Below are 16,408 nucleotides of genomic sequence, written 5' to 3'. Positions count from 1 at the left end.
TGTTGTAATAATAAATTCAGTTATTTCTTAATACATTATTGACCAATAATGAACCCAAAACGGGAATGAAAGACGAGCTGCGATCTTTATAAATGGAGAAATATTGACATTCTTTAGGAGATGCTTTGAAGTTGCAGCAGCTCAGAATAAGCAAAACATTTTTAAAAAAATATTAGTATTGCTCAGAGATTTACAAAGACAAAGCACCAATTCACAATTGCTAGGCTGAGTTTGTTAATAAATCAGAAATGGAGAAATGAATTCATTGATATCTGGAAGAGGATTTGTTTTGTTTGGAATTCTTTGTTATTCTTTGCAGAGTTGTATATATGAAAAAAAGAATTAAACATACGTATGTACAACTGTAAACAATAACCAGCAATAATCAAATCGCGGCTACAGGAAATCAGTCTTGATTTTCATATATTTTGTAAATTAAACCACCAGGAACATCAATCTGAAGGAATTTTGCCACTCCGACTTTGGGAACTCGAAATAACCGAAAATGAAAGCGACCAGGAAAGCAAACTGAACCACAACAGATTTTCATATATTTTGTAAACTAAACCACCAGGAACATCAATCTGAAGGAATTTTTATGCACCAGCTTTTGAATCTCGAGATATTCGAAACTAAAAGTGACCAAGGAAACAAACTAGACCCCACCCGATGAAGCACGCACGCAGAAATTTATTTCGGAAGGTCTCTCCAAAGATTTTAGGGCACTCTAAATTCGATATGAGAATAAAATATTTCAAAATTTATAAAATTAGTTCTAAAATTAGGCTAAATTTAGAGAAAAGTCAGAATTACGGAGAACCGAAACGCCCAGACCTACCAACTGCGTACATCCCTGCACCCGACTCTGACTTATTTTGCAAATCAGACGATGAGGAACATGAATCTGAAAGAATTCTGTCTATTCGATCCTCGGAACTCGACATGTAGGAACACAGATTTTTTGTTTTAAAGTTATTATTTATTTATTGGAAATAGATTATGATTATGATATTACTATTATTATTATTATTATTATTAATATTATTTAATACAATTTCTTATGTAGTACTCATCTAAGAAAACATTGTAATATAATACACTACAAATATACTTCAAAATCATTGTGAGATTTAATAATTTTGTTCTTTAGATGGCAGAGGAAACAACTTCTTTTTTGGTAGAATCAGCCCACATTTCACGGTGAATATCATTAATAGTTACTTTTACTAAAATTATCCAACTAACACTTTATTTCAATGTACATAAACGTTTTTAGTGCGTTTTACTTATTTTGTAATAATTAATGTCTGAAACATACAAAACACAGAAGGTTCTTTAATTTACTTAATCAACACTGAGCGGACTCCTATCGATTCAATTGAGTTCAATTTAATTACAGGAATGGTCATTATTGAAATTCTAAATTCGAATCTCTTGCGCGAAGAAAAGACAGAATTTTTCAAACGAGATGATAGTCAAAGGAAGAGTTTATGTTCCTGGCGTAATAATTATACCCATCTTTCTGCTCATGAAAGAGATCTAGAAAAATTTCATTTAAAACCAGAGGCGTAAATAAGGGCCCCGCATTGCGGGGGGCCCAAGCCATCAGGGAGCCCCAACTCGTGAAGTGGGACATAGAGAAGGGGCCTCACTCCACACTGTCTGCGGGGTGGCCCCCAAGCCTTTAGATACGCCACTGTTCAAAACTCTTATTTTTTTCCTTTTTGCTGGTTTTGTGGTAAAAATTTGTTTTCTAACAATACCAACAATGTTAAATAGAGAAGAGATGAAACCATGATGAGAGCTAATGAGTACAATAGAAGGAACCAAAGACTGCATATGACCTGAATTGCCATTCACAAACGAATAATTTTCTCCAAATATTTTACTCTGAACAATTCGCTATTGATTTTTTGTTAAGAAATACCGCCTGATTCATAGACCAGAAGATCAATACAGAGAACGAGTTGCCTGCTATCTGTACCACAATTTAACGGTCGTAAGTCAGAAAGATTTCAAATAGGACTGGAGCTTTCGCTGCATAAACAAAGGGCACAGGATTCGAGATTGTTCAAAGTGCAAGCGTCTCAAACGAAAATGGAACATCCCATGTGCTCAGTGACACTCGCCGCTCTACAACACAATTTTCGAGAACATCCATTTGAAATTCACTCAGATCCTTTATCTCATCCACATTTTGCTGATGTTATCCCCAAGTACGGGTACAGCTTCAGATTGGACAAAAGTGTTTCATTGAAATGTGCCATTTTATGTATCCGCAAACTATAAAAGTTCAGAGCGGATGTCATTGAAATTTACGAATAACACCTCTAGGCATGCAAAAACAATCAAGGACGGAAAATAAGAGGAAATTCTCTATGCGCTATTGAAAAAGATAGGAATATTGCTTTGTCGAAATCGCAGAAACAAGGAATGCCGAAGTCCTGGAGTAGAATATTTGCAACAACATTGAAGAAGACTTGACTGTGGCAACAAATCACTGGATTGGCTATAAGCATATAGACGAAAAGTGCAATATTTACCACAAAGGAGAAATTCACTCACAATGCTTTACAAAACTGAATGTGAAAATCACGACGGAAGAGGACTTACGTAAGTCCGAGCTTGTAAGAGTAACAACAAATCAGTATGAAAACATGTAGGAAAGGATGAGACCACACATAAAATGTGTTTGTATTTACAGATATAAAGGAGAGCTCATCGGATTTCCATACATATTGTGATCAATTTGTTTACTACCAGAATATCATCAGGTGTTTGAAGTACAACCGTAAATGGTTATATCTTGAGAGATTTGCGACGAATGTTCCAACAATTCTTGATCGACATTTGGAACCTGTATCCTGGTATTGGTGGCGTGTAATATGCATATTCTAACGATTAAAGGGAAGAACTTGAAGATTATTTAGACAAGGAGAGTAGTGAACATAACTCTCCTTAATTGAGAAGGGCATTTCTGAGGTACACTTCGGATCAACAAGAATATCACTGACAGTTTACAAGGTAATCGCGAGACTGCACTCCAAAATGCCAACAAAACCAGACCAATACTCATGAACTCATCAGCATCGTAGTCACTCTATTCAAGAACTGAACACCCGATCTCATGTTGCACTCAGATGGATAAGCTTGTATTACAAAAATTATCTCAGAATCTCAATGCGCTTCTTCCGATTCTTCATTTGGTTGATGAGTTTTCCAATCTATTTAGCATTAAAATCAGATCCGCCTCGGGCAAATTCCAGAAAAACGTCTCATGAGATACATATCATATGTATCGCCAGTCTCAGTTGGATTTCTTGCTCTTATTTCACAGTTCAACATATAAATTGAATGGTTTACTGAATGCCATTAACTTTGCTCTCTTCGATCACAAATTGTATGCCTACTTTTTACGACTCTACACTGTCCAATTCATGTGGGAACATCAAGACTAGATACTCACTACGTACCAGGGATCTTCAAGACCAAGCTCAACGTATGCAACTCTTTATCGACAGTGAAGATTATCTCCTAAATCCCATATATCATAGTTCTAAGATAGTCTCAGAGGAAAATATGAGTAAAAGTGGGATAATTGAAGAACCAATTCTCTGCTATAGCTCAAGCAGACAAACAAGATTAGCAACAATTGAACACCATCAAGTCATTCAACACAAAATAGAATTCTTGAGAAATAGCTTCCAAAATACACTTGATGTTGACCAACAGCATGAGTCTTTAAGAATTTGACTTCTTGATACTCAATACGATGGACTCATATAGGTTCAAGAATTATACGCTAATTTTCTTAACTTATAAATATTTATTGTTTTATACATTAAACCTTTGTATTGGCAATATGGTGCATGCAGATGAAGTTCTGAATGAGTGAGGGACAGATTGATTATGGTCCAGGTTATACCGCTTAAACTAGAAGCTTGACATTTTGAGTACATAGTATTTACGACTTAAGGCACGTACCACTAACTAAGGCTGTTTTGGAAATTCGACGGAAAAGAGCTAGAAATGAGATGGTAATTATTATAATATCCGGAATCTCTGAAGGATAGGGACATATAACGTGATACATATACTTTCCCTTTAAAATAATTAGACACTTGTCTAACCATTTTTTTTTTTTTTAGATATTTTCCTAAAAAGAGAAGAAAAAGAGTTGGGCTGCAATTGTTATACTAGGATGACCGTATCTCGAAATCCCGTAAAGTTAAGAGACATGAAATTTGTTATTGTGCTTTTCATTAAAAATAATTAGAGTCTCAGCGATTTCTATTGCTTCCCATAGAAGGGAAGACAAAGGCGGAAGTAAAAAAGGGGTGAAGTTGCAATTGTTATACGTAATAAAATGGCCATATTTCGAAATCCTTCAAGATTAGAGACATGTTAGGGATATGTAAATTGGTATATAAACTACTTATTCGACTCATTCTCATCGTTCGAAGCACGGAAACAAAGGCTGAAACATGAAGTGCTAGTCTGTAGGCAGAAACAATAAAGGGGTCTGTGCATGAAGTCAACAGCTAGCCAAACCCTAATAATTGTTTTGTATATACCTTATGTTCTGTAACATATGTTTTGTTTAGCCCAATACGTCTATGGGTTTGTGATGAATATTTACAAATTACAGCTCTTGTAATGTACAAAAGTGGTTTCGAATTAATTACACTCGATCTTACGTCCTAACATCTTATATAAAACAGGTTGAATCCGTGAAATAGTTGGAGTTGGGAGTGGATAACAATATCAAAGTATAGCCTAATCCTATTTTCTAAGACTACTCTGTGTAGAAGGATAAGTTTCTGTATAACCTCATTAATTTTTCTTCTCTGTATTTCTACCTTGTTTCTGACTGTTAAGCCTATCTTTTATCACAATATTCTACGTCTGAAGCTCCTGGTTCGATTCCAGAGACGGACTTTACGTCTAATTATTTTTATTATTTTTTTAAACACCAAAACTTTAATTATGGAGACTAAAGCTTCCAGGAAGAACTTTTGTAAACCTTGTTGTTTATTAAATTCAGTGCATTAGCAGATTCCTTTTACCCATGGTAATGTTTCAACAACCTTTCTCATTACTTTTACATTTGTACAATCTGTTATTTTCTACTTGTGTCTGGCTACGGGCACCTTTTAGTAATAGCGCCGGACTAAAACATTTACTTCCACCTATATACCTACCTTATCTGCTGGACTCTTATACAAATAAAAGATGTGTTTTTGTTTTAATTAACACGGTTCTTTGAGCTACTTTTCCAACTTAACTTTAAGTTAAATTAGTTATAGTTTTGTAAATGATTCATTCGTTTATTTTTCAGCTCTTAATGCTGGAAATAAAATTTTATATCATATTTTATATCATATATATATTTTTTATTTTATAAATTGAAATTTCAAATAAATGATGCAACTAAGTTATTAATAAAAGTAAAGTCTTATATGACTCATTATATCACAGATTCCAGTCATGTTACACGGTAGAGTTGCGTCGGGTTTTGATTTTTGTAGTACCTGAGGAGCCAAGTTGATGAAAGCAAATTGAAGTTTTCACTTTACAACTTTCAATATTCATAACTGTGTAAACCTAAACAAAATACAAAGTTTTAATAATACAAACAACTTAATAGCTATCATATATTATACACGCCAAACACACCACAGATCAAATTAAGAAAATAAAACGTTAATAATAGTGATTTCTAGGCATGTACATCTTAAGATAAAAAATGCTTCCCGATCTCGCCTCTTTTGACTTTGAATTCACAAATCGCAAGTGCTGTCCAAATTTCACGTTTCTATCTTAAGCAGTTAGGCTTATATATATATGTATGGAGGCATATCTTTTCGTGTTTCCACCACATTTCTTATATTCTTGTAGTAACATACGCAGGTATGAAAGAAGCATTTGATCCTAATGCATTGTGGGAGCTAGAAACCAACCGAAGCATTTCTACGTGAATAAATATGTAAAGACTAAGAGATAGAGGTCGATGGATCGGAAGAATATATACTGTATAGTGATAAGAAATATTTGATAAGTGCTCTTTCACTTTTTCACTTCTTGTCATTTCCAATTCAGAGATCACTGCTGACTGAGAAGGTGTTAAACTACTTTCTTGCTCTCTGCCACTGAGAAAATGTAATGGTGTGGTTGGTGGCTTTTCTTTTCCTCTCTCTGCATATGGGGATTACAAAGTAGAATTGGAAAGAAGGATTCCTATTTTTAAGGATGCATATCCTCGTGCCGTGAATTTACATCTAAGAAAAGGAAGAAAACTTTTGATCTTTTGGAGCGCTCTCTCAGTACTAATACAGTTCCATCCTAATGTTAATATAAAAGTGCGAGAAAACTGAATTGGGAATTTACTTTGTCCTATCCCCTGTTCTGCTTAGCTGGATTGGTTGTTCTTAGTGGATACGTATATATGTTTCGAGTTTAACGTCACTTTTCAATATCAAGGTTGTACGACTTTACAGTCAGAATATTCTTACAGTTTAATATGGAACCCAAACCACATATGCTAATCTCCTTTTTCATAACAGATACGATAACTCCTTAGCAAGCATCTGTAGCAAACTTTTATTATTATTATTATTATTATTATTATTATTATTATTATTATTATTATTATTATTATTATTATTATTATTATTATTATTATTATTATTATTATTAGGAAATTTTGATTATAAATACACACTGCACTTACTTTCCGTAGGAGGTTTGTTAAGTCCAAGGTCGAAATTCAGTAGTCAACAACTGGGGGAATCAAAAAGTATCAGCTTGATCAAATTTAAAATGTTGGTAAGCATTAACAAGCTTAATATGCATATGAAATATCGTTGTGTACATATTGTTAGTTCTTGAGTTATTTACTATTAAACTTGAACTAAAATCAAGTCAAAACGTCAGGTTTGATGGCAAATAACTCTTGATCCAAAGGTGCACACCATAAACTGTTACACAAGTACAGTAAGACTTGTCTTTAGCAGAATTAAACTGAACTAGCAGAAATTTCCGTAAAGATAGGTTTCCGGTTAACGAAGGTAGACCTATGCAATAATAATAATAATGCATATAATGGATATATTGAGATAAAATAAGATGCTGTGTGTATCGTTAGTCTATTTCCCGTATTTATTTCTACTACGAATTAATACACGGAAAACTTAAAATGAACTGTACACACGTTATCTGAATTTTTCCAATAGTCAAGAAAGGTTTTCTATATACATTGCTGCTTGTCTGCTCCCTCAACTTTCCACAGAGACTTTAGTCTGAGAAATCACACTAACATATCAATATCATTTCGACGTAAGGCAAATGATGCAGGTTTCTTTAATTTTTTTTGACAGAATCTTGATAAGCCTTTAGCTTACACTCTTCTTCCAACTCAATGCCTTATTTTCCTTCTTCCTCCCCTTCCCCTTCTCCTTTCAGACTTTTCGTATAATTCTCAATTAAAGCTTACGTTGTGTTCGCTTCGCATTGCACATCATTGTCTGTTTCGCTAAAAATTATTTCTATGTAACCTCTCATAGAATGTTAAGAACTTTCTAAATACTCCACTACAAAACTTGAAATTTTCCGTTAAGAGGCTTATGTACATTTCCGTTGTCCGCGTAATACAGTTTCCGTTCAACAAAGGGTCCGTTGAAGACAGGTTTTACTATATTATTAATATGCTGAGTAGCAAATAACTCACGAACCAAAAAACCCCACTTGACCATATATGAAATGATGATAGATTTTGATGGGTTTATTGGGCAAACGAATTATTATGTTGAGTAGGGTATTGGTTTTGGATTTATTGGCTAATTAGGATTAAGATTTGGACTTAGCAAAAGAGTAAGTCCAAACTATAAAATTACCGATAGTATATAACTCGAGAACTAACAATCTGCACATTTTAACACTTTATGTGTTTACTTAACTCATATAAATCTACTACTATGCCAAATTCAATCATAATAGGATGAGTTCTACCACACACGTTTTAGTAAAATTTCTTGATTTTCTCGAGTTCTAACTTAATTTTGATGACATAACTCGGGAACCAAAGGTTTAAGCACCATAATGTTTCACATTAGTCTAGCAAGCGCATTAATATACAACGATAACGTTGTATATTGTTTATTTCGATTGTGATCAGGGCAACCATGCTCAAGTACCATCTATAGAAGAAAAAGAGGAAAATATTTGGTAGGGTGATATAGATTATATTGTGTTTGTACGTTACCATGATGATGTTAGCTGTTGTCAAGGAAATGTTTATATAATAATTGTGAGTGTTACCATGTTGTTAGGTGTACAGTTTTGAAAAATGAGTTAAAATATTATTATCTTCAACTATATGTCTATGTGCATTGTAAACTGCTGTATATTTATTGAACTAAAATAAATATATACGAACTGTGAACAATATATAAGTAAGTAGTTATATATTTCTGATGATTCCGCCCAGGACTTTGGTTTAATCTGAAGGAAAGTAAGATTACCCTAGATAGTTTTCATGTTATTACGTAATCAGCGAGTAATTAATACTAATCAAACAAGGGAAAACAGGATGGAAAATATAGGAAGAAGTGAAGTGATTTCAGAAAGACGAACTTCTTAATTTCAGCAGTTTATGCAACAATGGAAAGAACTAATCGAAAGCAAATTGGAATCCCAAAGTAGTCAATTGTCAAGTCGATTTGAGAATCAATTGTGACGTCAGTTAGAACCAATGACCAGTAAATGGGAACAGTTAGAGTAAACCCAAACAGCTATCTTGGAGTCTCATAACCAAATGACAAGTACATTGGAACAGTTACAGCAAACCCAAGAAGCTACGTTGAAATGTCATAACCAAATGACAAACAAATTGAAATAATTAGAGCAAACCAAAAAAACAGCTACATCGAAATCTCATAACCAAATGAAAAGCAAATTGGAAGTTACAGCAAATCCAAACAGCTATGTTGAAACTCATAGCCAAATGACAAGCAAATTGGAAAAGTTAGTTGCGATATCACAATGCTAAATTTGAACAATTGTCGCAACATCTACAGAACAAGTTTCATGAAGTTGAAGAACGAATTGATAATAATTCTGTTCAAATTCGTGAATTGCAGCGAAAATTCTTGAATTTCAAGAATAGTGAACAGAATGATAATGAGTCTAACTGGAATCTTCACAGTTGAAAAGCTGTCCCGAAGTCACCACAAATGGATAACACACCTATATGTCAACCTAATGTAATTGTGCAGGAGTATAGTCACGGAATCCCTCTAGATGGTACAGCAAGGATTGATATTAGTACGGAACCCGAAATTCAACTAGAAGATGACAGAGCACGTATACCATCCAGAAAACTAGAGTATTGAAAACCTAGTCTAATTAAAGTTAAGCATTGGTAATTACCGGTAAAGTCTAGTGAAATTAAAGCTTTGACAAAATTTAGTGGTAGAGTAAACAATATTCCTGCTAGTACAAATTCATTGAAAAATTTGAAGAGTGTGACTTAGTTGGTACCGATAAGTTTAATTTTCTTAAAATATTGCCTCATGTGTCACTTCCACCATGTTCAACGTGGTACATGGCAAGTAGATCTAGTTTATTTAACTATGAAGATTTTAAAAGTATTTTGTTGGCAAATTTTTAAAATGATTTTATTCTACCTAAACGTGACGCCCAAATTTGGAACAAAAAGTATGACAGTCGTGTGGATCACAGTATTGTGGACTTTGCTATCAATACTTACAATGAATTAAAACAACAAAACCCATTCCAAAACGATTTCAGAATTATTGCATTTATAGGATTTTATTGTCATATGAATTACAACAAACATTACTTTCTTCACAGTGTATGAATAATAATCACCTATTATTAATTGTTAAAAATTTTGAAACTCAGATGTCTTTTCAATATAGTGGAAGTATGAATGTACCTAGCAATCCTAATAATACTTTCCAATAGGTAATAATAGCATAAAACCAAGTGCAAATACTGAAAATCGTAAATTCCAGATTAAATGGTAATGTAACTCGAAATAATGTAAATAGTATTAGGATAAATGGCAGGACATTTTATAGTAGAAGGCAAGCAAATAATGAATCGAATTCTTCACGTAATAATGCACAAGATTGCGCGTGCAATGTAGTTTAATGAACACAGCGTACAGGACTACTGTAACTAACGCCTGTTGGCATTCAAGGGATTGAAGATCATGTCGACAACTAAAACTCAGTGTTATAAACTGATATATGTTTGAACTACTGAAAATACTTTAAATTCTTAAATTCCTAATAAAGTTACATTTGTATTGAAAATCACATGCTACAGAGAGGGCGTAACCTTCAGAGGCAGGAGAAGTCTATAATTTTCCAGTAACATATTATATACATAAAAGCCAATTTTCCTATTCTCCTTTCAAAAAAATTCTTAATATATATATTTAACCCTTAATGGCACTACCCTTTTCTTATCGGAGTTTGCACTTTCCGGGCCTGCGAGGCCCACGTACTGTAGTATGAACATGTGAACATAATTTAATGGAGATCGTTCTGAAAATGTAAAAAATTGATATTTATTTTATATAATGTTTTCACTTTTACATACAGGAGTAAATTATATAAAGAGCTCAGTGTAAGGTATAATAAACTAAACTTATTTTGAACATGAAAAGATGCAAATTTTCACGTTACATGTACGCTTTTTTGAAAACATATATAGAGCATAACTTTGATCTAAATAATATATGTGAATTTGGTGTTTTTGCTCACGGTTACCTTGAAATATTTCTATACATACTGCATATTAAATACATTACTCACACACAACGAACATATGCTCACTGCATTCATTATTCTGACATTTGCATCATACCACTTTGGTTTTCCTGTCTCTAGAACTAGGGCACAAGTGACATCGTTTCCTTTTCTTTTCTTCAGGCCTTGGTGGTTTATCGCTTTCAATCTTGATACCACATCTTAACAAATTCTCTCTTACAGACCTTTTCAAAGTAGATGATTCAGCTCTTCTCAACATTAGGGGTGTAATCAAATCATAAGCTAGCTCCTTGATGAAAATCCTTCGCTTATGCTCCTTTTGGATATTCCAATTCGGATGATGATATTTGAAAACAAGATAAGAGTTTAAAACTGCTACATCTAACATATTCATGAAAAAAGCCAAAGGCCATCTACGAGTCTGTCTTTTGCACGAATATTCTCCTAATTTTTGATCCATCAAATCGACGCCTCCTTTATTTTTATTGTAGTAGTTGATGATTCAGGCTTCTTTTTTTGGTGATTATCATCGATCATCGAAACATGATGCATGCTGCTGATTAGAATCATACTTTTGTTCTTTTTAGGAACATAACTGACCATTGTTACTTCATTACAAAAAACAAATTCGGAAGAATAAACACTTCCCTTATGACTAGGTCTCATGATGGGAGGGATACTCCTGTTGTTAGTTCTAACTGTTCCAACCATTGTTATGTTTCTTGTGAGAAGGTATTCGGAACGCTTGTGCCTAAAGGAACGCTTGTGAAATAATTGTCTGTTGTTATGTTACGTCCTTGATATTGACTGAGTGAAGACACCAAACGCTTGACAACTTCTGCTGCTAGGCCTTTTTGAACTGGTTCACCAATTTTTCTGTCACAATAGAAATACCCGTCAAAAGCATAGCCAGATTTAGCATCGCACATCCAAAACACTTTCATTCCATATTTTGCGGGTTTTTTAGGCATGTATTGAGTAAAAGGACATCTTCCTCTAAATGAAAACAACTGTTCGTCAATTGTTAGTGATTCGCTTGGGATAATAACTTTTTTACAGTTTCTTAAGAAACAGTTCCACATATAGGACACATGCGCATCTTTTTCAGTCTTTTTACGACTCTCGTGTTCTCTTATCATCCAGGCGTAAACATCTTTTAAAAAATTTAAATCTGTTGACAGACATTGTAGCGTTGTATTGCGGGTTCGAGTCGGAACTTTGAAACAGTTCTCTGCTGATACATACCAATTTTTCTCGACGCCAACCAAAGTAGAAGTCCTAAAACGCTAACATTTCTTCCTTGTCTACTTCTCTCCATTTCTTACGAACCTCAGTTGCTGCTCATCTTCCTTGCAAATTAGAAGACAACACAATTTCTTCCATAATGTCATATATAATGAAGAAATCAACCGCAGCGCGAGGAGAATCAGTAAATGTTCCCTGCCGTGGTCCAGGAGCTGGACGTATTATATTGTGAGACCTAGTCTGAGATTGTTTGCCAGGAGAACTTGAAAAAGGACGTCCGTCTTTTGAACGCAATTGTGCACTTACAATATTCGATGTTCCGTTACTTGCCTCTGCATCAGAATCATTTTCATTGGCACTTTTACTTGTATCATTTTCACTGGCACTTTCACTTGTATCTGAGTACTCGCTATTTTCTACATAAGTATCATTACTAACATTCGAATCCTCACCATCACTGTCTTCACCACTGCTCAACCATAGACTAGTATTGCTTTCGTCCTGTTCTTCTAACATCCGTCTAAAATTTTCACTTTCCGATACACTAGCCATACTTATAAATCACAGTATCGAATAACACTTATTGAATAGACCTACACCAACCTTATGTAATAAAACTATATTTAGAAAGAGGTAACCCTACTATATTTTAAAAACTACTCAGGATTCCATCGGAAAATATTCTAAAAATCATTGCATGACCTATTTTCAAACACAAACTGCTAGTTTCATGCATAAATAAAAGTAATGTATTTATTTCAAAATATTAGAGTATTATAATATCAAACAATAACTTTCTTTATCAACAAATTGTGAAAGAAATGTGATACCATGTAGTAGTTAGAAGTAAAACTATGATTTATTATATTTACTTCAACAATTTGAAGGAAATAAGGAAGAAAGGGAGAACATGTACACAAAATAATGAATAATTTGAGTTCGGGCCTACAAGGCCCGGATTGTGCAAAAGCGGGGTATATAAGGAAAATATGTTAAAGTTCAAAAAGTTAAAATTACAAAACGAAAAGGTTATCAGCATAACAGCTTTGAATATTCAAGTGATGATGTCAAAAAGACTTAGCCTCATACATATATATTTAAGAAACTTTGAGCTGAAAATAATATCTTCCGGGCCTCCCAGGCCCGGATTGTGCCAATAAGGGATATATATATATATATATATATATATATATATATATATATATATATATATATATATATATATATATAATGTCATATTTTTAATGCCAAAATTTTATATATATTTTACTAAGTTCAAACTCAAATATGATGGTCAGTATACTTGAGAATTGCTGATCTGAATACCATCGTATTGAAACACATAATTTTAATGAAAAGCAAATTATTTGTAGATTAAATATTAGGTTACTCAAGATATATTATTCAAAGTTAATTTAAATAATGTTCGATTTTTCTGATTGATTGTTAGTAAAATAATTCTGGGTTCGGGCCATTATACAACGATAACGTTGTATATTGTTTATTTCGATTGTGATCAGGGTAGTCGTGCTAAAGCACTATCTATAGAAAAAGAAGAAGAAGAAAATATTTAGTAGATTGATATAGATTATACTGTATTTGTGCGTTACCATGGTGATGTTAGTAGTTGTCACAGAAATGTTTATATAATAATTGTAAGTGTCGCCATAGTTGTTAGAGGTACAATTTTGAATAGTGTGTTAAAATGTTATTATCGTTAAATATAGGTTTATGCGAACTCTAAACTGGTGTATATTTATTGAAGTTATCTTTAATTTACGTAATAACTAAAATATATATACGAATTGTGGGCAATATATAAGTAAGTAATTACAAGATCGTCGAGGCATACCACCGTAACAAATTCGGTTAACATTGGATGACAGTAGCGATCTAAATTTATTGAAATTTTCGGATTTCACAAAATTCTAATCTAATTATGATGGCCAATAAATCGAAAACTCAATATATGTACTTGTGTTTGGATGTGTACGAAGCTTGTCATCGTCTACAACTATGCTAAGTTGGTGAAGATCGAGTGGATTTTATCGATCGCGAATTAGTAAAGTTTCTTCATTTTACTAAGTTCAAACTCAAATATGATGGTCAGTATGCTCGAGAATTGATGAATACCATAGTATCTGAATACCATAATCTGAATACTATAGTGTTTTATATGCATACTGAACTTGCTAAGGTATATTACCATGCCACTTTTGGTCATTGTCGGATTAAAATCGTTGATAGCTTGCCATTTAAAATATTCTTTTAGAGCAAGCTCTGGATTTGTGAAAAAGACATGTGAAGAAAAGTTTAAAGTATATGATATTCTTTCAATGAGTTAAACTTTTAATTCGATTTTAACTTTCTACGTTTCTGTTGGATTCTTCCAATTTACTTCATTGTAAGAGAATCGTTAAGTGCAAATTAACAACTTCAACTAAAGGATTCTGTATGAACCAATTAGATAATACCGAAGACAAAAGAACTAAAACTTTGGAACATTTTGTCCTAGTTAATTACAGGAAAATGTGTTCTTTAATATAAATAAATATAACGCTGAACAAAAGTAGTATACATATTTCAGAAAAATGCACTTCCCATTTTCATTCCACTCTACTTTATGGCAACAAATTAACACTGTCACAACGAATGTATAAATACCAGAAACAGGTTCATACGCACACACGTGTCTAGGGTTAACCGCGTTTTATACTATCTGAAAATAATTTTTAGAAAGAAAAACGTCGGTTGCGGTTTCCCTCCGGTAAAAGAGGAGAAAATTAAAATCGAAAGTACAATTATTCTGTATACTGTAGCCCTCTGGAGGGACGTTATGTAAACTAACAAGCTGTGTACGTTCTACGGAAGGCAAGAGAAAAATAATATTAGTTAAGAGAGGAAGAAAAAGATCTTGTGCTAAATGCAGTATTCTTTCAAAATTAAATGGAACACTAGTGGATACCCTTTTCTGTCTGATAATGCATTTTCCCATCTTCTAATTGTATTGATAATGTACTTTAAATTTTGCCATTGTCACTGGAAGAACACTAAGGCACTCTAATGAAATTTCTGTACACTGAAGGGTCCAATGGGAGGGCAATGAGAACAACCACCCACCCTAAAACTAGTACTTTATTATGGGCTTGAACATAATTGCAGATAGAGCTGAACGCCAGTTTACACGAGAATACCTAACAAATGTATGATATGAAAACTTATAATAATAATAATAATAATAATAATAATAATAATAATAATAATAATAATAATAATAATAATAATAATAATAATAATAATAATAATAATAATAATAATAATAATAATAGTAATTAACAACATCTAAATAATAATAAGAAAGGTTGACAATAGCTGACTAGAATTTATCCATTAAAATGACATCGTAGTGTAAGAGTTATATGCAGTTTCAGAATTAAATAATTCTACGAGTGTATATGACATTTCGTTGTATAACTTAGGAAGCGTGTAGAACAGAGAGCGTTGAACTATTGACAGACTATATGGAAAAGATTTGTGTTACGTATTTGTCTGAATGGAATTCGGAAATGCAATTCTGAGAGTAACGTTTCGGATTTGAATTAGCCATGTGTGAATTTCTAGAGATATTTGAGGTCACTGATTTTATGACAAGTGGCAGGTAGTTGAATATTTAGTTTTCGTAATAGTTCGTGTTTTGTCACGTGTGCGAGGTACTTTGAAGCGTACTATTGCCTGGTAGAAGTTTAGGACTGAGTTTAGTCTAGATAGGTTTGTAGGACCTCACATTATACCGGATAGGTAAACAATATTCCATTTCAGGAGATATTATATAACAATATTGTGTATTTTTCGTGTAATCTTAAACATTATCTCTTGTATTTACCGGCAATATGTGCTATTGAAATATGCACAAGCTAGTTAGAAGAAGAAGAAAATATAAAAAGAAACAAAATTAATAATTTTTCTGATATTATTATTGATGTTATGTTAACATGGTATTCTGACGATATGTATTATTGGTCGTCATAGAAACAAAAAACATAAAATATAACAGAAGATCCATTTTGTAGAATCAACATATATGATTTTTAAAAGGTGTTAATGTTTAATTCATTACGTGTTATGATAAAAAGGTACTATGAAGATGGTGTGTTCAAGTGAATTTCAGAAAAAGGTAGTAGACTAGATCATATTTATTCGAACTGTGGATTAAAGTGTAACCCTAAAAATATACAGGATTATATTTTATGACCCTTACATTTTAAATAGTGTTTTTAGCCACAGGATTATTTTTTAAGTGGAGTTGTGCCGAAATATAATAGGTACACTTCAAGAATAAAAGAACGTTAATTAATATATACTAGTTT

At 32.9% G+C, this 16,408-nt stretch overlaps 1 protein-coding gene across 1 annotated transcript in view; it reads left to right on the top strand.

Annotated features, from left to right (window-relative positions):
* CARPB (Carbonic anhydrase-related protein B) overlaps positions 1-16,408 on the top strand; it is a 1,124,142-nt gene that overhangs the window by 448,387 nt on the left and 659,347 nt on the right. The gene's annotated exons all lie outside the window — the stretch shown is intronic.

The sequence above is a fragment of the Thermobia domestica genome, chromosome 3 (assembly GCF_964235325.1).
Source record: "Thermobia domestica chromosome 3, izTheDome1.hap1.1, whole genome shotgun sequence".
NCBI lineage: Eukaryota > Metazoa > Arthropoda > Insecta > Zygentoma > Lepismatidae > Thermobia > Thermobia domestica.
The sequence above is the reverse complement of the archived record's forward strand: the minus strand, read 5'-3'. Positions and strand labels throughout refer to the sequence as shown.